Source organism: Schistocerca gregaria, chromosome X (assembly GCF_023897955.1).
Source record: "Schistocerca gregaria isolate iqSchGreg1 chromosome X, iqSchGreg1.2, whole genome shotgun sequence".
Classification (NCBI taxonomy): Eukaryota; Metazoa; Arthropoda; class Insecta; order Orthoptera; family Acrididae; genus Schistocerca; species Schistocerca gregaria.
Window position 1 is genome coordinate 777,714,779 of NC_064931.1, and position 23,423 is coordinate 777,738,201.

The following is a 23,423-nucleotide window of genomic DNA, read 5'->3' on the forward strand; positions in this document are numbered from 1 at the left end:
TAGCAACAATGATCATAAACAGTGTGTGTGGCCACGGAGAACTTTGAATCACTAACGGTCACATGCAGACATAACTCAACCTTACATGAATGTGTATAATGACAGCTGAACCAGTCCAGGAAGGGCAGCTTACTGTCACCAATGAAGAATCATGGTCTACTACTACTACAACCACAGACAATGCAGGGGAGGAAGCTGTTATCAAATTTCCAATAGTATCTGGCTTGACTGAGGAACAACACTGATGACAGTAGTCCAGACTGGAGAAAAGACAGACAAAGTGGTCAATGATAAAACACTGTAGCAATACTGAGGACCATCCACTAATTAGTCAGCAATCATACAGAGTGATGCTGGATGAACATTGGATAATCCAGGAAAAAGTGGAAAAGATACTCCAAGATGACATCATTCAATCTTCAGACCTTGGTCCTCTCTGTATATTCTTATGAAAAAGAAGAGCGACACATTGTATTTCTGCATCCCCTACTGATAACTGAACAAAATCATGAATATAGATGTCTATCCAAGTGTATTCATCAACACGGATTAATGATACCCTGGAGTTCTTGAAAGGAGCAAAGTATGTCTCAGCAATGTTTACTGGCAAATGGAGGTTAATGAGGCTGACCAGGAAGAGATTGTGTTCTTAACTCCTGATGGGCACTACGAGTTCAAAGTTATACAATTTGGACTATGTAGTGCTCCAGTACCTTTCGAACATATGACAGAAAACCTGCTTTGAACATTAAATTGGGGATATGTCCTTACTATGTGGATGACATTTTCCTGTTTCCTTTTTTGAAGACATTGAAAGAACATCAAAGATGCCTGACAACCATGTTGAAGTGTGTTCAGACTGCAGGCCTTGACCTGAATCTGCATAATTGCCTCTTTGTTACCCAAGTCCACTAAATTACAGGCCCATCTCATTAATGTTGATATGCTGCAAGATTTTGGAACATGTATTATGTTTGAATATTATGAATTACCTCGAAGAAAACCATCTATTGACACACAGTCAACACGGATTTAGAAAACATTGTTTTTGTGAAACACAACTAGTTCTTTAATTGCATGAACTGTTGGGTGCTATTGACAAGGGATTTCAAATTGATTACATATTTCTAGATTTCCCAAAGGCTTTTGACACTGTACCACTCAAGCGGCTTGTAGTGAAACTGCGTGCTTATGGAATATCATTTCAGTTATGTGACTCGATTCACGATTTCCTGTCAGAGAGGTCACAGTTTATAGTAACTGATATAAATGATTTGGGAGACAACCTGAGCAGCTGCCTTAGGTTGTTTGCAGATGATACTGTTGTTTATCGAATAGTTAAATCATAAAAAGATAAAACAAATAGCAAAACATTTTGGAAAAGATATCTGTATGGTACAAAAATTGGAAACTGACCCTAAATAATGAAAATTGTGAGGTCATCCACATAAGCGCTAAAAGGAATCAATTAAACATTGGTTACACAATAAACTAGTCAGATCTGAAGGCCATAAATTCAATTACATATCTAGGCATTACAGTTATGAACAACTTAAATTGGAAGGAACACACAGAAAATGTTATGGGGACGGCTAATCAAAGACTGAATATTATTGGCAGGATGCTTAGAAAATGTAAAAAATCTACTAAACAGAGTGCCTACACTATGCTTGTCCATCCTGTTTTAGAATACTGCTGTGCAGTGTGGGATTCTTACCAGATAGGATTGGTGGAGTACACCAAAAAAGTTCAAAGAAGGCAGCACATTTTGTATTATCATGAAATAGGGAAGAGAGAATCACTGAAATGATGCAGGAGTTGAGGTGGATATCATTAAAACAGTGCGACAGAATCTTCTCAAGCAAACTTTCTCCTCTGAATACAAAAATATTTTGTCGAAACCAACCTACATAGGGAGAAACAATCACCATAATAAAATTAGGGAAATCAGAGCTCGCACAGAAAGATATTGGTGTTTGTTTACTCTGCATGCTATACAAGATTGAAATAATAGAGAATTGTGAAGGTGGTTTGACAAACTCTCTGCCTGTCACTTAAATGTGATTTGCAGAGTATCCCTGTAGATGTAGATGTAGATGTAGATGTAGATGTAGATGAATGATGGTGGAGTCTGTTCCATTCCAGAGAATAAAAGATCAGTCAGATTTCTCAACTCAGCATATTCATGATGTGAGACATTTTCACAGAGTGTGTGCCTACTACTGGCAGTTCATAATTGAGATCTATATCAAGGCATACTCCTTGCAAGAAATATTTCAGTGAGATGCTAAATTTTCCTGGAATGAGGTGCAAGAAAGATATTTCCTTGTCCTTAAAGTGACACTAAAATCTTCTCCAGTTTTGACACAGTATGATGGGAATGCTAAGACAGAATTTCACACTGTTGTTTGCTGTTTTTGGATAGGGGCTGTTCTAGCACACATTCAGGAAGGTACCGAAAAGATGATAGCTTATGCTTCCAGAGTACTCTCCAAGTCTGAGATGAACTATTCTACAACTGAGAAAGATGCCTTGCAGTTGCCGTGGTGATCAAAAAGTTCTGGCAGTATTTATTTGACAGAACATTCACTGTATGATAGATCACCATTCTCTGAGCTGGCTGACAAGCCTGAAGGATCTATTGCATCGACTGGCAAGATGAGCTATGAAGCTTCAGGTGTACATCACAATGGTATATAAAAATGGAAGCAAACACAAGGACACTGATTGCCTTTCAAGTAATCCTTTAGTGGAAAACAGCAGTGCGAACAAAATTTCAATTATTGCTGCATTAAACGACACTGATTCTGAGCAGAGGGAAAAGCCAGTATTTCTGAAAATCATAGAAACCATGAAAAATGAGGACTTCAATTAATAAACAGAACACTACATAAGAGGAACTAAGATCCAATGGGCAGGAATGGGAGCTCATCATCCCAGTGCATCTGTGCCCAGTGATCCTCCGGTATTTCCAAGATATTCCAACATCTGGTCCCCCGGGATTCATGAAGACTGTAGTCTGAATTAAATGCAGGTATCATTAGTCAGGTCTCTACCAATCCTTTAAACCCTATGCAAATCATTGTAAAGAAAGACAACAATGGAAGCACATGCTGCAATTACCTCTGGTGCATCTGGTACCAATCCTGGCTGCAGCAGCACCATTCCATGAAATTTGGATAAACCTCATTGCAATGTTCCCAAAGTTGACAAATTAGAATCGTTGGATGATAGTCTGCCTCACTACTTCACTCACTATGGTGATCTGGAAATTGCAAAGTTACTTCTAGAAGACATCATTTTGAAGCATGGCACATCCCTTGTGGTGGTCTCTGATCAGGTAAAAGTTTCCAGTCGAAACTAGTATCAGATGTAATTTCACATTGCAACATCATGCACAGGATGACAACCACAAACCTGCCACAGATGAATGACCTCACAGAATGCATTAACAAGGCAATGGAAAATGTGTTTTCCATGTATGTTCTCCAACAGAGAGACTGCAATATAATACTGTTCATTGTGACATTCACATACAAAACTGCAAAGCAAGACACTACAGGCTTCACACTGTTCTTTCTTCTCCATGATAACAACACAAGCAAAAACAATGGACACATTGTTCCCTTTTCAAATGTATGATACTCAGGATGACTATGTGAAACACCTCATCACCAGGACTGAATAAGCAATGCAGCTGGCTTGCATAGGCACTGTAGACACCCAGGAGAAAGAACAAGAGTGCTGTAAAGCATAACACTGGCCAGTGAGATACAGCACAGGAGACCTGTTTTTACTCCTGTGCAGAAAGTGGGACTATCTGAAAAGTTATTGAAGATCTACTTCAGGTAGTATCACATGCTCTGTCTCTTGTTGGGCATCACATATGAAGTCAATGATTATGACCCTTCATCAAGAAGGCAGAAGTTCAGAGACATCGTCCATGTCATCCATATGAAACTCTACTATAGGCTCGAGGTGCAGATCAGTGACGGAAGTTTCAAGGAAACTGTAGATGCACAGTTGCAAAGCTTCAATGGCAGAGGAGACCTTCAATTTTCATCATAGTGAAGGGTATGTAGCAACACATACGGTGCCACCACACAGAGGAACATTAATGAGATTTAGATCCAGGGTGATGTAGTCACCTCCACCTTGGACAATCAAAACAACAAGTCACTGTTTCTCCAGAAGATAGAGTAATGCAGAAAAGTCTCATGCATGGAGTGTGGTGTAGTGGTTGGTGTCACTGGTTCAAAACCAAACATGAGCAGTTATTTGTTACTACATATTAATCATTTCTGAAAATTTCTTGAAATATCTTATTTTTGTAATGTCTGTATATTGGAAATATTTTATGATTGTTTAAGTACTAGCAGTCTGGGACATTCAATTTTTTTATAAGTAGCTGCACTCCATGTCTTGAACATCAGTTTTGTTCCGGCTGTATTTTGATGCCAGTACTAAATGTGCTGTCAGTTCTAAGTGTTGTACTTCATTGACAACCATGCCTTCAGATTTTGACTTGACTGTAGTTTGGACAAGACAATATGGAACCAATCTGAAATCCCCTAATGACAGCAATGACTATTTGATGTGAATAAAGAGTAAGTGAAAAGTAATGATTCTAGATTTTTAATGTGAAAACTCTTAAAGCTTTTAACTAAAACAAACATTATTAACATTCTGTATCTTTACTTTTCTTATCTACATATTTATTTCTGTACATAGTCATCCCAGTGAAAAACGTATGTCTCCTAACGAGAGACCAGTTTGTTAATATCTTCACTGTAGAATGTTTGACTTTGTTGATGGAGTCACAGCCACACCTCTGCTTGCACTGCTTCACCACTACAAAAAGCAAAGTCCTTGAAGATGTTCTCCAAGTTTTGGAAACCTAAGAAAATCAAAAGGGGGCTTAGTCAGGACTGTATGAAAGATGATTGATGACAGTGAGCCCAGTGTGAAGGATTATTATAGATGTGGCAGTGCTCAGGTGTGGTCTGGTATTGTCATACTGAAGGAAAGGATGCTCCATGTGGGGATGAACTCTTCAAATTCAATAGTTGATTACAGTGCACTGTTACTGAAGCACCGACAGTTTCGTTACACACTACCATGTCACACCCAACAATTCAGTGCCCTCTAGCAGTGGAGGGTTGCAAATATGTTGATATTAAGAATAAAGATGTAGACTGTTAATAATGTTTGTTTTAATTAAAAAAACTTTAAGAAATGTCATATTAAAAATTTGGAGCCATACCCTCATAAATTTTCTTTTACTGGGTATTTTGTAATGTTCAATCACAGAATTTTTCCAAAGTGCTCCTGCAAACTGAAGGTCAGTGATATGGCTCTATAATTCAGTGGATTACTGTTATTTCCTTTCTTCTGTATTAGTTTGACCTAAGCAACTTTGCAGCCCTTAGGTTGGTTGTTTGATTCAGGGGAGGGGACCAAACAGTGAGGTCATTGGTCCCATCGGATTAGGGAAGGAGCAGGAAGGAAGTCGCCCTTGCCCTTTCAAAGGAACCTTCCTGACATTTACTTCAAGTGATTCAGAGAAATCACAGAAAACCCAAATAAGGACAGCTGGATGTGGGTTTGAACCGTCATCCTCCAAAATGAGAGTCCAGTGTGCTAACCATTGCACCTCCTCACTCAGTAGCCCCTAGATAGGGATATATTGTCATGGGTGTAGTTGTAAATGATTGCTAAATTTGGAGCTATTACATCACTGTACTCTGAGAGGAACCTAACTGGTATTCAATCTGGACTGAGAGACTTGCTTTTGTTAAGTGGCTTAAGTTGCTTTACTACACTGAGCTTAATATTTCTATGTTACACATCTTGAAAGCTGTTCTTGACTTGAATTCTGGAATAGTTACTGCATCTTCTTTGACAAAGAACTTCAGTAAACTACATTTAGTAAAACCACTTCAGTGGTGTTCAGCATCTTTCAGAATTTTTTTCCATTTGACATTTGTTGCACCCTTGACTCAGAGTGCATCAAAGTGGTGACAGACCAGGAGAAGGTACAATGTGTCATCTGATGTGCAGAATCCAAATCTGTAACAATGATGCTGTGAAAATACCAATAACAGTTTTTGAGGGCAGGACCAGCAGAAACAAGTGTAACAGTGTAGTTCAAAATCTTTAAAGAGAGGTAGAGTGAAAGACTTTTCTCAAACTGACATCACCCTGCATCTTAAGCAGATGTTGACAGAGTGTAAGCTGCATTTCAGTTCAGCCCCCAGAAGGCAGTTCATCCTGCATCATGTGAATGCAGGAAGCAAGATAAATTTACCACAAAGTGTTACATAAGTTGTTGTCCCTTTTCGTATACAAAATGCCAGTGCTCCAAGCACTACAGCCAAGGCTTATCATCTACAGTATGCATTTGTGTGCTCCATTCTCTCCACCACAGATGCTGACAGTGACTACCTGAAAAAGGGCCTGTTGTTATATGAATCAATATTCCACATTTATGACTCCAAATATCCACACAATGCATACCTGTGATAGCCCAGAGCTTAATATTTGGTGTGCCTAATGCATAAAATGATACATTTACTGAGAGGCAAATGGGCCATGATGGTCTCATTGCATGGCCACCCCACTCTCCGAGTGTCACTACATTAGATTTATTTTTGTGGGGTTGCATCAAGAATAACACATACACAACACCAGTCAACGACACTGTCACCCTGAATCCACAAATCAGTGAAGCAGTCAGAACTGTTTGTGCTGATATTATTGCAACCTTTTACACTTCAAGTGGTCTCCTAAACTAATTGCTTGAAATAATTTTCGGGGAAAGCATTTAATGCAGTTTCAGATAATTTTTCTATGCCTACCACTCAACTCTAAACCCATATTTTTGTCAACATATCAAGGGTCAATTGAAGTCACTACCAACTATAAGTGTGTACAAGGAGCCATCTGTTTGGAGAGAGTAAGAACAATTTATCAAACTTTTAATTCTCTATTGATTTCTATGTTTGACGTATGCTGTTTGTTGAAAGACCATTCTCGCAGTCTGTTCACTGTCCTGGGGTGTGATGCTGGGATCAGCAATGTTCTCATGGTAAGGACTGCTGATGGATGGACATTTTACTTGCCTCATTCTTTACATCAGATGTCACCACATAAGAATTGTTCCAACCTTTTGGTCCAGTAATAGTTAGCATTTTGGAGCTTGATGCCACAACAAAAATGCTGTCAGTGGATGGAAACCACAATTTTTATGTTCCCTGTAGCTGCCTCTCACTTGTGTTAGCCAGCACTGCAGACATGGACCTTGTCTGTGCCAACTGGCACCTCCTACTTATGCCAATAGCCTGGCGCAAGTACACAGGTGTAAGGGACTGCAACTGAACTAGTTGCCACGGACTCGGGCAATGCTGAGGTCTTGCTGGTGATGGGCTTCCTTTCTGCCAGCTGGCACTCTCTTGCCTGATGTTTGGCTGCTCTCCTTGCCACTACCTGCTGTTCCTGTCACCATCATGATGGCCAGATATTATCACTGGGATCATCTCTGTCTCATTATCACATTTGCTGCACTGTGGGCTATTCAAAAGTCATGGCTTTCAGTCTGTCATGTTGTGCCACTTCTGTGACATGGGTCACATTTGCTCATAGCCAGATGGTTTTCTAGTCAATGTGCCGAGACTGAACATGCCAAGAGACTTGGCCAGTTATACTGAATCAGCTGATGCATTGAAAAATGCAAAAATATTTGAAACCCTGGTGAAGGGCTTAGCAGAGTGCTAGTCTGATAAGAGGGGAGTAAATTATTACCGCAACAAGCTCTCTACCTTGAGACAGATGTTGAGAGAAGATTTTGAGATGTTGCTGATCAGGTCAGAACTATCTTCTGTTGGACCAACACCCTTGGCAGGGACAGAACTTGTAATGAAGTACTGTTAGAGGAGGCTGAAGCATGAGCAGTGAGTGTCTTTACCTGCGTAATTAACCCACAAATTGCCAGCAAAGTCAAGGTAGGTTTACCAACATCTTTACATGAAGTGATTCACTTAGAACTGTTACATGAAGCAACAATGAGATTCATTTTTACACTTCAGGCAATAATGAGCCATGACAAATGTTCACAAATGAAGCTATCTGCAGACATTGTAGATGGGCAGGACATACCTCTGAGAGGTGTCATCTCCATACTACCTTAACTGCAGAGAAGTAGGACATGTGGGGTGCAATTTGCCCTCAGTCATGAAACAGAGCAAATTGTGGCTGGGATAGCTCCCAGATTTACAGAGGCAATCAGAGACCGAATCAGAGAAGTAGATGGGGGGCAAGTGCAGCAACTAAACCTACCCCCCAGCAGGAACAGTAGACCTCATTAATTACTGAGATTTAGAGGAGATGGAAAGTGTGATTGTAAAAGGTAAGATACAAAGGAGAAAGGTGAGAATTTTGATTGAAATAAGCACTCAAGTAAGCTTAGTGTTTTTGTTGACAAGTAGGCACTAAAGCTGCCCCATAAACTTAGTAGTAGCCTGGGTGCTGAAGTAATAAATCTAGCAGGAATGTGTTCAGTTAAGTTAGAAATTGATGGACCTATTAATAAATTTGAAATGAAAGCGTTAAGGAATTTTGATATCAGCCTGGGGAATGACTCCTTGCCATTATCAGAGTGTGATTGACTGTAGGTTGAGTACTGTTCAATCTGGTGAGACATCTCACCATTTAGACTGTGATCGCACCACACAGACACAAGGAATCCAAGAAAAAAGGCGTATTTCTCTAGTTATAACTTAAACACATGCCCCTGTAACCATAAACCACAATACTGGAAGGGTTCTCTGCCTGATTGTCAAAATCTGGTAGCCTAAATGAACTGTATTTCTGACTGACTTGTTCATCCAGAGCGATATCCTTAATAGATTTCAGGTATATGTAACACAAAGTTGGTGTAAGAGAAACTGTGGGATGAAGGTCTGTATCCCACTGTGCTTAGATAATATTGGAACTAGGGATGCAGTAATACCATAGGGAACTATATGGGCCAGTATACAGGAGATATTTGAGAATGAGATGCCCCTCACCAAAGGGAGGCAGTTTCAGTGTAACAGAAGGTAGAAATTATTGTAGATATATGAAGTACACACCTTAAAAACATGAAATAGGACAGAAACTGTACACAACCCCATATCACTTAAAGTCAATTATGGGAGAAAGTATTCAAGCACAGTTCAGTGCAAGAATTATACATCCATCCATGGACTTCACCAGTAGTGGTTGTTCTCAAGAAATCTGTTAACAATGAGAAGGCTTACCACCTATGTGTGGATACAAGGACAGTAAATAAAGTCACCACCATGCATGTACCCATTGTCCCGTATGACAAAACATTGGATAGAGTGGGAAACTATGAATCTAAGATATGAAATCAGGATATCATCAGATTCTGATTGCACCCCAATTCTGATTGCCTTTATAGTGCCCTCGGGTTGTTTTGTCTAAGAAACTCAACTGCCATATTTCAGCTATTTGCAATTGGAGAACATGCTGAGTGATTAAGAAATGTGTTATCAAGTTACACAGTGTCCATTTGAGAATGAAATAGGGAAGATGCCCTTTTGCAGAATTGCAGGTTCAGTACCTGTGACATATTATAAGCTCAGCTGTTGTAAAGCCAGATGTGCAACGGACAGAAGAAGCAAAAATTTTTTCTACACTCACTAATGTGAAAGAGTTACACAGCTTGTTAAAAACTAAAAACTCCTCCCAAACAGGCCACGAAGGCCCAACAGTACTGACCAGCCACCATGTCATCCTCAACTCATAGGCGTCACGGGATGCGGATATGGAGGGGCATGTGGTCAGCACACTGCTCTCCCAGCCATATGTCAGTTTCCAAGACTGTAGCTGCTACTTCTGAATCAAGTAGCTCCTCAGTTGGCCTCACAAGGGCTGAGTGCACCCCACTTGCCAACAGCTGCATGGTCACCCATCCAATTGCTAGCCCAGCCCGACAGCGCTTAACTTTGATGATCTGATGGGAACCGGTGTTACCACTGCACCAAGGCCGTTGGCCACAAATCTTGGTAGAATTGGTGAATTGTTGTTATCATTTTGTAAAATACTGCGACACAGTAACTAAACCCTTAATAAAGCTACTGAAGAAAGGAGTAGACTTTGATTGGACTGCAGGATGCAAAACTGCAGTGCAACAGGTTAAAGGTGTGTTAACAAGTTCACACTCACTGATATATTGTGATTTTGATAAACATATAGTGTTTTCACAAGTGTAACAGCACCACTATGCTACAATGTTAACACATGTACTTCATGGACCTATAGTGGTTCAATAAGAACCAGGGAATAGAATCTCATGAGAGTTAATTAACATGCCATGTGAGACAATCTACAGGAAGCACAGCATCCAAACCCATGTAGAGATGTGCACGCCAATAAATTCAGCACGCAGCTGCCATGGTTGGCTAAAGACTAAGCACACAACAAAACATTCAACATAAAGTGCAAGGCAAGGTCTACAGTAGTGAAACTCAGCATGACCACTGGCACACTCTGCTTACTGCTGCTCACGAGTTAATACTTCCATCAGCATGTCTGCCCATACTACATAAGGTGTGCACCCTCCATGGCAGGTTACCAAACTACTCTGCTTCTCTACTCATGCCTCCATTGCTTATCACTGAAAATCTCATGTAAGGCCAAAATTGGCCAGGCTTGGGTCATGACTTCAGTCGCAGAACAAGAGAGGGTACCAGAGAACCTGGCAGCAGATTGTCACCTGGTAGCAGCAGATATGAGGCCATCTCCATCAATAATGGAGGGCAGGGGGCAGAAGGAAAGGGAGGCAGGTCAGAATCTATGGGCTCCACCTCAGGAGATAGAGGTGTGAACCTCATTAAAGGCTGAGGATGCAGGCGACAGGAGGATGGTGGAGGATCCACAGAGGGTGGTAATGAGGAGGTGCACCACTGCAAATTGCTGCCCACCTGTGGAACAATGTCATGGTCAGCCCTGCAGCTCAGCTGACTGGAAGGCCACAGTGGCGGTGCTCCAACAGGGTGTGGCTGAAACTGATTTGCATGATGGGTCAGCTTCTCTCCACCTAGGTCCACGATGAATAACTGTTGTTCTTTGTGGCCTGCCACGTCTACAGGCACCCAGCCCTGCAGCCGGTCAAAAGACCGGGCCCAGATGAAGGGACAACTCAGTGGGCCACGGTGGTCTGGGGCACGCAATTCAGGGTACAACATCTCCAGGAAGCCCTGCTGCTGGTAGCCACTCAAATGTTCCACTGAAATGCACCCATTGACTGCAATAACCGGCATGTAGCAAGAAAACTAGACAATGTTCCATCATGAGAAGAGGTAGATATGGCACTAAGGTCTTGAAAGTATGCTGAAGCACTACACCTCTAAGTTAAAAGCTGGGTGAAACAGAATGGTAATCAGATGCTGGATACTGTTGTGGATGTAACAATCTACAAAGTCCCATGACACAAATTTCCTACTATTATTAGACACAATGGTCCTAGGCAAAGGTATCTGACAACACATAAACAGTGGCAGTCTATGGCATGGAACACAACTTGGCCATGTACAGGAAACTGAACAACGCATCAGCTATCAACAATCAATATTACTCAAAAATGGACCAGCAAAATTGATATGCGCCCCGTCCCAATGACATTCCTGGACACGCCAAGGAGAGAAATAGTGTGGTGGTGCAGCCTGGTTCTGTGGACAGGTCCTGCAAGCCTCGACCAGATGTTGAATGTCATGATCAATCACTGCCCACTAGACATTCATACCAGTCACACCCAAGTGGAATGCATCCAGCAACTGGACTTTGTGCGAACAAAACACCAGAGGGATGACCAGCCTACAGCATTCCTCCTCCACAGTAAGCGTGAGGAGCCCGTGGGAAACGCTGAGCCGATCATGTAAGAGGAAAAATCCTTAATATCGGTTTGCTGCAGAAATCTTGAAAATGTTCTGAGTTTGAATACAATGCTTCTGTCCACAAATCAGCACACAGTTAGAAGTCATCGCTCCTGTGGAACTCAGTTTGCCCTTTCCTCACATTATATTATAATACAAACCATGGATGAGGAACATCAGGCAGACTGCATATTCCTACATTTCCAGAAAGCATTCGCCATCGTGCTCCACTGCAGACTTTTGGCAAAGGACTAATCATATGGTTAAGGTTTCCCGATATGTAAGTGGCTCAAAAACTTGATAATTAATTGTAATAACTTGAAGTTGAACAAATATATTTCAAGGAAGTCACAATACATGAAATTCACAGATCAAGTAAACAGAGTAAGACGTGTGTACACTTTAACAGTCAAATCATAACTAAGTCAAAGTCTAGCGGCCACTGGCTGGCTGGCCGCTTAGGTGGCGCTGCTGTTGCATGGCTGGCAGACAGTGCGCGTAACTGCAAGGCGGCACTTTCAAAGATCGGCGAGTCACAACACTTTTCCCCGCTTTCAATTTTTTGCACAGGTCTTGATGGAGGTGGCCTGTAGATTGCTAACGTCCATAGGTGTTGTTTGACTGCCCGTAAAGTCTCGAGGAGGAGGGTTCCTGTACGGACGGAAGTGTCCCCGATGATAACGGGTCGAGATGACAGGAGATGTGGGGGTCGAATCTGCTGGGGTCCCGAGCACCAATCTGCCAGTTGTGGCAAGTCTGGTTGTTATAACAGGAGACATGGGCGATGTGTCCGTGTCTGTAGGAGAGGGAAGTGAGTAGAGTTGCTCCGACAGATGATGGTCATCTGGTTCCTTCATGGGCACATCTCCTGGATGCGTCAGTTCTTGTGCTGGCACTGATATGATGGTGAGAGGACTGCGTTGTGAGTAATGAGAGATTCCAGTATCCCGAGCGTCAGGTGGAGCCGAAGGTGGTGTAGCGGCATCCGGAACAGGCGTTGCCGGCACACGAGGCCGAAGCTGGTCTGAATGACGCACTACAACACACGTGTCCATGTGGATTTCATACAGGTGTCGGCCACGGTGTCATAAGATGCGGCCAGGACTCCATTTTGGCCGCCTGCCATATCCCCGTACCCATACAAGGTCGTCGGCGGTGAACCGGTCAAGCGAAGACACCAGTGGCCGCGAGATGGAAGGCCGCAGAAGATGAAATAGCGTGCGGGGCTGTCAGCCATGTAAGAGCTCAGCCAGGCTGTGATCGGCCATGGGGGTGAAGTGGTACGAAGGCAGAAATTGGAGAAGCGCATCATCAGCAGAAGAAGTCAGGAGTTTCTTCATCTGAGCCTTAAATGTGCAGACCAGTCATTCAGCCTCACTGTTTGACTGTGGATGGAAGGGACGGGCCGTGACATGCATGACGTCATGACAGGCACAAAAATCCGCAAAATTGGAAGAGGCAAATTGCGGACCATTATCAGTAACAAGAGTAGAGGGAAGGTCTTCCAAAGAGAAAATGCGTGCTAGAGCATTGACGGTTGCTGCGGTGGTAGGCGACGTGCAATGGTCAATGAAAGGAAAGTTAGAGTAGGCGTCAATAATGAGAAGCCAATAAGTGCCTACAAAAGGTCCCACGAAGTCAGCATGAATATTCTCCCACGGCTTCTGAGGCAAAGGCCACGGTGACAAAGATGACTTCGGGGCAGCGGCCTGTTACACACAAGGGCCGCAGGCAGCGACCATGTGTGCAATTTCAGAGTCGATGCTGGGCCAGTACATATGATGGCACGCCAGAGATTTTGTGCGAGAGGCACCCCAGTGCCCTTTGTGAAGGAGGAGCAAGACTGAAGCATGCAAAAAGCAGGTACCACAACACGCGGTGAAGCATTTTTGGTGGAAAGGACAATAGCACCATCCCTAGCCGTGAGGCGGTAACGCAAAGCGTAGTAGTTCCACAACAGATCAGAAGTCTTAGCGGACGAACAATCTGGCTAACCCTTCTGAATACAGTGTAAAACCTGGGAGAGGGTAGGGTCAGAACCAGCAGCAGCCGCCAGCCGGTCCCTGGTGATGGGGAACCCGTCCACAACCCGCTGCTCGGCAACATCCAGGTGGAAACACAAAAGTTCGTCCCTATCAAATGCCAGATCAGGACCCATGGGAAGGCAAGACAGTGCATCAGCATTTGCATGTTTAGCCATCAGCTGGTAATGAATCTCATAATTGAAACGAGACAAGTAAAGAGCCCAACGCTGGTTTTGGTGTGCAGCTTTGTCGGGAAGTGACGTTGATGGATGAAACAAGGAAACAAGTGGTTTATGAAGAGCATAAATAATGGCCAAAGTTACTTTTTCATTTTGAGAATACTTTTGTTGGGCATCCATGAGCGTTTTGGAGGCATAAGCAATGGGTTGTTCAGAACCGTCAAAAAAATGGTGCGCAAGGACACCACCGACCCCATATTGAGAGGCGTCCATGGCAAGAACAAGATGTTGGCCAGGTCAAAAAGTAGCCAGGCACAGGGCCTGTTTCATCATAGTCTTCAATTTCTGGAAAGTCGCATCGCATGATGCGGATCAGTGAAAAGGCACGTTTTTATGCAACAGGCGATGCAACGGCTGAGCCACCAAAGCAGCAGATGGTAAAAACTTGTGATAGTATGCTATTTTCCCCAAGAAGGCATGCAGTTCCTTAACAGATGTAGGGCGAGGAAGGGCATCGATCGCAGCAACAGTTTGCTGAAGTGGATGAATACCATCGCAAGAGAGTTGAAACCCCAAGTACGTGATAGATGCCTGAAAAAATTTTGATTTCTGAAGATTATGCTTAAGACCAGCAGTCTGTAAGACATGAAAAAGTGTGCGGAGATTTTGAAGATGTTCGTCAGTGGTGGAGCCAGTGACAACAATGTTGTCCTGAAATTTATACACCCATGGACAGTGAGCAATAATTGTTCCAAGAATCGCTGAAAGAGAGCAGGGGTGTTGGCAACCCTGAATGGCAATTGTTGGTATTGATAGAGGCCGAAAGGCGTGTTAAGGACCAGAAACTGCCGGGAAGCAGTGTCGGGAGGAAATTGATGATAAGCTTCTAACATGTCAAGTTTAGAAAAATACTGGCCTTTAGCAAGTTTAGTGAACAATGGTCGAGGCATAGGGTAAGTGTCGATGAGGCATTGAGCAAATGCTTTGAAATCACCACAGAGATGAATATCACCATTTGGCTTAGCAACGACAACGACAGGAGCGGACCACTCACTGGAAGTGACAGGAAGCAAGACCCCTGAAGCAGTGAGACGATCCAGCTCCCATTTGACCTGATCACGAAGGGCCACAGGAATGGGCCGAGTCTGAAAAAACTTAGGCCGAGCAGTGGGTTTGAACGTGATATGAGCTTCAAAGTCATTTGCATGGCCTAACCCAGGAGAAAAAAAAGGGATGAAAATGTCATCAACAAGGAATCCAATTGAGCATAAGGAATAGCATCAGAAATGATATTGACAGAGTCATCTATGGAGAACCCAGAAACGTGAAAGGCATTGAAACCAAAAATATTCTCTACATTATTATGGTCGACCACAAATATGGGAACAGTGTGAACGAAAGATTTGTAAGATACCTCAGCATCATATTGTCCCAAGAGAGAAATCTTCTGTTTATTGTAAGTCCGTAATTGCCTAGTGACAGGTGACAGGATTGGAGAACCCAACTGCAAATACATCTGAGAATTTATGATAGTGGCAGCAGAACCAGTATCCACCTGCATGCGAACATCTTGACCAAGTATTTGGACAGTGAGGAATAACTTCCCTGAAAGGGAAGAAGTACCATTGACAGACAACACAGAATCAGAATCAGAGTCATGTTCATGAACATCATGTATGTGGTCAGATTTGCAAACGGATGACAGATGACCTTTTTTTTTTGCATTTGTGACACACGGCCCAACATTGTGGACAATCTTCTCGTGAATGTTTCGTAAAATACCACGGGCATGAAGGAGGTTGCCATGGGTTTTGCTGAAGTTTCTTAGAAGTTTGTTTACAGTTAGGCTGAGGCTGCACTTGGGAGCGTACACGTCGGCCAGCTGGGACATGCCACATGCTTCCTCAACATCACACAGAGGTTAGATTCCCCGAAGAAGGGAAGAAGTGCAACTGACAGAAAACACAGAATCAGAATCAGCGTCATGTTCATGAACATCGCGTATGCGGTCGGATTTGCAAACGGAAGACACATGAGCTTTCTTTTTGCAATTGTGACACATAGCCCAACGTTGGGGACAATCCTCGCGTGAATGTTTCGTAAACACTGCGGACATCAAGGAAGTTGCCGAGGGTTTTGCTGCAGTTTCTTAGCGGGTTATTTACGGTTAGACCGAGGCTGCGCGTGGGAGCGCACTGCCGCCACGTCGGCCACCGGGGACAAGCCGCATGCATCGTCAACAGCGCACAGAGGTTGTATTTCCCCGACATCACCCCACGCCTCTATTTGCACTCCAGCGGCGCGAGAAATTTCAAAAGACTGAGCGATGGAGAGGACTTCATCTAGAGTCGGATTTGCCAACTGAAGGGCACGTTGCCTAACTTCTTTGTCGGGCGCCGATTGGATAATAGCATCCTGTACCATGGAATCGGCGTAGGATTCTTTGTGATCTTCAGTAACAAATTGACACTTTCTACTGAGGCCGTGAAGTTCAGCAACTCAAGCATGATAGGATTGATTTGGTTGTTTTTGACAATGATAAAAGGCAACACGAGAGGCTACCACATGTGTTTGTTTTTGAAAATAGATGGACAGAAGTGAGCACATTTCAGCAAAGGACAAAGACCCAGTATCTTTCAAAGGAGCCAATTGTGAAAACAATCAATACATTTCAAATGAAATCCATGAAAGGAACTGAGACTTACATGTTTGTTCATCCGTGACATGAAATGCCAAGAAGTGCTGCCGAAGACATTTTTCGTAATCAGACCAGTCTTCCGCCATCTCGTCGTAAGGAGGAAAAGTAGGTAGAGACAAAGATGAGAGACGCCCCGCATTTGATGCCGCATCGAAATCACGAATCGTATTTGTGAGAAGCATTTGCTGTTCCATGAGACCTAACAATAGTTGCTCTAAAGTAGCCATGGAAACATGTGGGTCAACGATGGAAAAGAAAAATCAGCACCTCGTCACCAATTGCAATAACTTCAAGTTGAACAAATATATTTCAAGGAAGATGCAATACATGAAAGTCACAGATCAAGTAAACAGAGTAAGATGTCTGTACACTTTAACAGTCAAATCATAACTGAGTCCAAGTCTAGCTTGTGTTAACGTGCCACAGCAATGCCTCAGCAACGTGCATGGCGTCGTCGCTGGCGGCGCAGTGTACCTGTGTATCACAGTTTGAAGGCAATTGATATTGACTTGGCTGGGCAGTTTAATAAACAGCAATTGATTGGAGGTCCAAATGTTTTTTGTGGACTTCATCTGAACTTCACCTGTGATGTACAAGCAGTGTTTGGAGGTAGTACCTGGCTGACACTTGCTGTTGTATGGGGCAACCAAGCATGGCTGGCAGACAGCGCCGCATGTAGAGAATGCGCTTAACTTTGAAAGATCACCGAGTCACAACAGTAATAGAGCCCATTATGTTGTCCTCAACTGCTACTGTTACTCAGAGGCAAGTATATCATCAGGAGTGTCCCAAGGAAGTGTGATAGGACTGCTCTTCTTCTCTATAAGCATAAATGATCTGACAGATAGGATGAGCAGTAGTTGATGGCTGTATGCTGGCAACACTGTGGTAAAAAGGAAGTTGTCATCATTGAGTGACTATAGGAGTATACAGTATACAAAATGACTTAGGCAGGGTTTTTAGTTGGTATGATGAATGGAAACCTGTCCTAAATGTAGAAGAATCTAAGTTAATGTGTATGAGTTGGAAAAACAATCATGTTACAGTATTGGTAGGGTGCTGCTTGCAATGTCACATTGATTAAATATCTAGGTGTAACTTCTCAAATCAATATCAAATGTAATGAGCACGTTTGTAGTAGGAAAGGCATATCCCTGATTTCATTTTATTGGAAGCGTTATTGAAAAATTGTAGCTCATCCATAAATAAGGTGGCATATAGACTGTTAGTGCAACACATCCATGAGTACTGTTCAAGCATTTGGGATCCCCACCAGGTCAGGTAAACGAAGATTTTGAAGCAATTCAGAGTCATGCTGCTAGATTTGTTACCAGTAGGTTTGATCAGCATGCAAATATTACAGAGATGCTTTGTGAACTCAAATGGGAATCCCTAGAGGGAAGACAATCTCTTCTTGCAGGGCATTCTAGTATGGAAATTTAGAGAAATGGCATTTGAGGCAAACTGCAAAATGATTCTACTGCTGCCAATGTATGATCTGTGTAAGGACCATGAAGATAGAATGCGTGAAATTGGGGCTCATGCAGGGGCTTTCAAACAGACATTTTCCCCTTGCTCTATTTGCAAGTGGAACAGGAAAGGACTAGCAATGCATATGGTATTCTCAGCCATGCACCATAGGGTGGCTTTCAGAGTAGGTATGTAAAATTAAATGTAGATATAAACAGAATTACAGTGGATGCTGAGGAAGTAGAGGCTATTGCACTCTTGTCTCAAAAGGGAATGCACAAATGACGAAAAGCGAATGTTAGTAGGGATTCGTGTATCTGTGAAAAGACCTGAGCAAAGCATACAACAACTACCACCATCACACCTTAGCAAAAGGTCTGGCAGAGAGCTGGTCTTTTGCAAAATATTTCTAGATTTCTAGATTTCCAGAAAGCATTTGACACGGTACCTCATTGCAAGTTGTTAATGAAGGTATGAGCATGTGGAATAAGTTCACAAATATTTGAGTGGCTCAAAGACTTCTTAAATAATAGAACCCAATATGTTGTCCCCAATGGCAAATGTTCATTAGAGACAAGGGTATCATCAGGAGTGCCCAGGGAAGTACGATAGGACTGCTGTTGTTCTCTCTATATATAAATGATTTTGCAGACAGGGTGGGCAGGAATCTCAGGTTGTTTGCTGATGATGCCATGGTGTGTGGTAGTGTGTTGAAGCTGAGTGACTGTAGAAAGATATAAGATGACTTAGACACAATTTCCAGTTGGTGCAATGAATAACAGCTATCCCTAAATGTGGAAATATGTAAATTAATGTATATGAGTGGGAAGATCAAACCTGTAATGTTCAGATATAGTATTACTAATGTCCTACTTGACAGTGTCAAGTCATTTAAATACCTGGGTGTAACATTGCAAAGCAACATGAGTTGGAACAAGCATGTGAGAACTGTGGTAGGAAAGGTGAATGGTTGACTTCAGTTTACTGGAAGAATGTTAGGAATGAGTGGTTCACCTGTAAAGGTGACTGCATATAGGAAACTGGCATGACCTATTCTTGAGTACTGCTTGAGTGTTTGAGATCTGTACCATGTTGGATTGAAGGAAGACATCAAAGCATTTCAGTGTCGGGCTGCTACATTTGTTATCAATAGCTTTGAATAACATATAAGTGTTATGGAGATGCTTTGGGAACTCAAATGAGAATCTCTGGAGGCAAGGCAATGTTCTTTTCAAGAGAAAATTTAGAGAACCAGCATTTGACGCTGACTGTCAAACATTTCTATTGTGTGTTATGACCACAATGATAAGATACTAGTAATTAGGGCTCATATGGGGGCATATAGATGGTCATTTTTCCATTGCTCTATTTGTGAGTGGAACAGGAAAGGAAATGACAAGTAGTGGTACAGGGTACTCTTTGCCATGCATCATACAGTGGCTTGTAGAGTAACTATGTAGATGTAGGTGTAGATGAAATGTAGAGCTCCACCTGAAGAGATGTGCTCTGGCCATCGCAATTAGAAATTCAAATGGATTTTCTAGAAAAGTGGGTGCTTTAAGGCATTATCCAACATGAACACAAGAGCCTGCTGCAGATCAAACTCCAGATAGAGCCCTACTGGCAGCCATGATAGCATATCACCCTTGGTATGCTGGGCAGTGGAGTGGTAACAAATATAACAACAGTTACTGAGAGAGAGGGCCCACTCCTGCAATCGGTAGCAGTCCTGTCCTGGGACAAGGGTAAAATGAGGAAACCAGCAGCTTGTGGTTGGTGATGAAGAGGAACTTCACCCCATACAGGAAGACTTGAATCTTTTTAAACTAAAAAATAATAGCTAATTCCTCCTTTCTCACCTGTGAGTAATGCACATTGGAAAGCATCATCGATACATAAGCAATGGGCTGTTCAGTGTCATCCAGGTTCCAATTGGACAGGATGCCACCAACGTCATACTGGGACATGTGGCAGGCCAGGGTTAAAGGCTTACATGGCATATAGAAAACCAGACAGGTAGCCAAGCACAAACACTACTTGAGAGATTGGAAAGCCCATTAACAACCAAGAAAACCTGAAATTTATAGCAGTGAGATTTTCGAGAAAAATACAGGCACATATTGAAAGGATAGGCAAATGGGAAATAGAGGTGGTGTATTTGTTACAGTATACAAGAAAATGAAATCCACTGAGATAGAAATTGAAGATGCATATGAGATTATTTGCATGAGACTCAGTGTCAGGGGTGGGCATAAAGTGATACTTGGATCTTTCTACTACCCATGAGACTCATCTCCAAATGCAACTGAAAACTTTAGAGAAAACTTCAATTCACCTGTTTTTAAGTTCCCCAGTCATGCTGTAATCATTGGCAGAGAGTTTAATTACCCAAGAATGAACTGGGAAAATTACAGTTTTGTAGTGGTGGGTGTGATAAGACATCCTGTGAAACTTTACTAAATGCCTGCTCCTAAAACTACCTAGGACAGACAGTTCTGAACTCCACTCTTGATGGAAATATATTGGATCTAATTACAATAAATAGACTTGACCTCTTTGATGATGTCTGCATCACAACTGGTATCAGTGACCATGACATGGTTGCGACAACAGTGATCATTTAAGTACAAAATACAACTAAAACAAGCAGAAAGATATATATGTTCAATAAACTAGATAAAAAAAATCAGTAATGTCATATCTCAATGGGAAACTTGAAACTTTCGGCACAGGGCAGGTGCATGTAGAGAAACTTAGTTTAAAAGAACAACTGACCATGCACTGGATAGATATGTATCCAGTATAACAGTTCATAATGGGAGAGACCCTCTATGCTATACAGTCATTGCAAACAAACTTCTAAGGAAACAGAGATTACTGCATAACAGGTGTAAAACAAAATGTAGGGCTGTAGGTAGAGAGATGCCAAATAAAACAAATTTGGCTGTCAAGAGAGCAATGCGTGATGCTTTCAGTGAGTACGGTAACAGAATACTGTCAAATAATCTATATAAAAACCCAAAGAAATCCTGGTTATATATAAAGTCTGTTAGGGACACCAAAGTTAGTGTCCAGTCCTTAGCAAAAGAGACAGGAACTGAAAATGAGGGAAGCAAAGCGAAAGCTGAAATACTTAACTCCATTTTCAAATGTTCCTTAACAATGTGAAACCCAGGAGAACTGCCACATTTTAATACTCGCACAACTGTGAAGATGACTAAAATAGGTATTAGTGGCAGTGGTATTGAGAAACAGAAGAAATCGTTAAGACTGAACAAACCTTTAGGGTCCATTGAATTCTTATCAGATTCTATACTGAATTTGCAGCTGAGTTAGCCCCTCTTCTAACTATTATCTGTAGTAGATCCCTCGAACAAAAAATGGTGCACAGTTCTTGGAGAAAAGCTCAGGTCGCAGCCATTATCCACAAAGCTACCATCTGATATCCTTGACATTCATGTCTTGTAGAATCTTAGAACATATTCTGAGCTCAAACATAATGAGGTATCTCAAACAGAATGGCCTCCTACATCGCAACCAGCACGGACTTCAGAAACATCTACCATGTGAAACTCAACGTGCACTTTTCTCATATTTCATACTGAAAGCTTTAGATCAAGGCAGGCACATAGATACAGTATTTCTTGATATCTGAAAAGCATTTGAATCAGTAGCACACCTACACTTATTGTCAGAAGTAAGATCATATGGGGTATCATCAAGGGAAATTTGTGACTGGATTGAGCACAAAGATAAGATACTTTATTGTCACATAACATCTTTTTATACAATCATTTGATTGAGAACATTGGTGACTTGTCAGTCTTTAACCTAAGTTGTTGCAGTATGTTATATACTACAGGAAATATGTAGTACATACATTGCTTATTATAATAAAAATACAACATTATATTTTAAATCTTTTCGTAACTCATCGAATCTTTACCATAGCCTTCACACACCTTTATGAAGTATGGATGTACTGAATGGAATACAAACCATCATTCAGACTATAATTCTAAATATATACATGAATATACAGTAAATGTGTATACTTTGTATCTATATGGCTTCAAAAGTATACCATTTATACTTGTATCCTTACTCCCTATTCCTATTTATAAATTCTTCTAAATTATAACATTTGCTTTTTATTCATTTAGAAATTCTTCTAGACTAGAATAGAATAGAATAGAATAGAATAGAATAGAATAGAATAGAATAGAATAGAATAGAATATTTTTATTAGCCTTTCAGTATTTTTCATACAATTGGCTTCGTCAAAGTTTACAGAGGGTTTTAGTTTCAGTACGATATTCAAATAGTTACAGAAAGGGGAGAAAAGGAACTAAAGACCTTTTCTTCAGCATTATGTAAAACAATGTTTTATACAACAATTAAATACACACATAAGAAAAGAATCACAGTAAATAAATAGCTTATATAATATCAAAACATTTTCTTCATAACTTAGGTTATTTGTTTCTAAGAATTCTTCAGTTGTATGGAATTTGTTGTTTTTTAGCCAGATTTGCAATGTATTCTTATATTTATTTAGTGGTACTGTATGAGGTGAGCATGGTAACTTATTGAAAAATTTTATGCTCAAGTACTTATAGTTATTATGGGCTACAGCAAGTCTTGTGGAAGGCAAGTCCAGCAGGTGACTGTTTCTTGTACTATGTGCATGCACATCACATCTCATGTTCAATTTTTTCAGATTTTCTCTGGAATATATTAAACAGTTATGTATGTACATACTTGGCACTGTCATTATGCCAAGAGATTTAAAATAATGTCTGCAGGACTCTCTCGGTGCTAACCCTTCCATGCACCTGATTGCTTTCTTCTGCCATCTGAAAATACATTCAGCCCCTGGGGAGTTACCCCAAAGCAATATTCCATATTGCAGTTGGGAATGAAAAAAGAAGCATAGTATGAGTGGGGCAGGAATTGCTTGCTCACACTGTTTCTTAATTTATACAATGAGAAAAGTACTCGTGCTAGTTTACTACATAGATAATTGGTGTGTCCTTCCCATGAGAGCTTTTGGTCTATGATTAGTCCAAGTAATTTCACTGTTTTGTTTTCATTTTTAGTTACTTTGAGATTAAAT